The sequence below is a fragment of the Tachyglossus aculeatus genome, chromosome 1 (genome assembly GCF_015852505.1).
Source record: "Tachyglossus aculeatus isolate mTacAcu1 chromosome 1, mTacAcu1.pri, whole genome shotgun sequence".
In the NCBI taxonomy this organism is placed as follows: Eukaryota; Metazoa; Chordata; class Mammalia; order Monotremata; family Tachyglossidae; genus Tachyglossus; species Tachyglossus aculeatus.
The window spans coordinates 25998520-25999443 of NC_052066.1; the positions used below are offsets into that span (position 1 = coordinate 25998520).

The 924-nt window shown below is 43.4% G+C and overlaps 1 non-coding gene across 1 annotated transcript; it reads left to right on the top strand.

The window, feature by feature from the left end:
• The first annotated feature begins 316 nt into the window (after window positions 1-316).
• On the top strand, window positions 317-454 carry LOC119933450. Its single transcript, XR_005452544.1, has one exon. It is a non-coding gene; the product is annotated as a small nucleolar RNA SNORA7 (small nucleolar RNA).
• Window positions 455-924: the final 470 nt, after the last annotated feature.

The window sequence follows — 924 nt, forward strand, 5'->3', positions numbered from 1 at the left end:
TTGTAGTAATAATAAGAATGTTAATGGCATTAGTTAAACACTTACTATGTAACAAGCACTGTTTTAAACTCTGGGGTTAATACAAGGTAATCAGGTTGGACACAGTCCCTGTCCCACATGGGCCTCACAGTCTTAATCCCCATTTTGCAGATGAGGTAACTGAGGTACAGAGAACTCAAGTGACTTGCCCAAGGTCATACAGTAGACAAGTGGTGGAGCCAGGATTAGAACCTAGGGCCTTTTGACTCCCCAGGCCTGTGCTCTTTCCATTACTCCATGCTGTTTTCTGTAGGAAAAACAGTGAAGTAAAATAGGAGACCTCTTAGGGTCACACCTGGAGTTTTTCCAGTATTCTACCAGTCTCGGTTATGGGAGGGAGAGTCAAGCAGAGACCTACCCATTCCATTCGTAGCTTGGCCAGTGGCTAGTGATTGGAAGGCAATCTACTACAAGTCAAAACTCACCTATGCTGGGCAGCAGTGGCACAGGAGAGAGTGGAGGGTGAAGACTCAAGTTTACTGTGCGGAAGGTGGGAATTGTAAACCACTTTCGGATTTTTACCAAGAAAATTCTATGGATACACTACCAGAATGATCGCAGATGGAGAGCTGGGCATTCTGGGGGAGATGTGCCGTAGTGTCACTATAGGTCGGAAACGACTCGACGGCATTCATTCATTCATTCATTCAATCGTATTTATTGAATGCTTACTGTGTGCAGAGCACTGTACTGTCAATCAATCAATCAATCGTATTTATTGAGCACTTACTGTGTGCAGAGCACTGTACTAAGTGCTTGGGAAGTACAAGTTGGCAACATATAGAGACAGTCGCTACCCAACAGTGGGCTCACAGTCTAAAAGGGGGAGACAGAGAACAAAACAAAACATATTAACAAAATAAAATAAATAGAATGAATATGTAC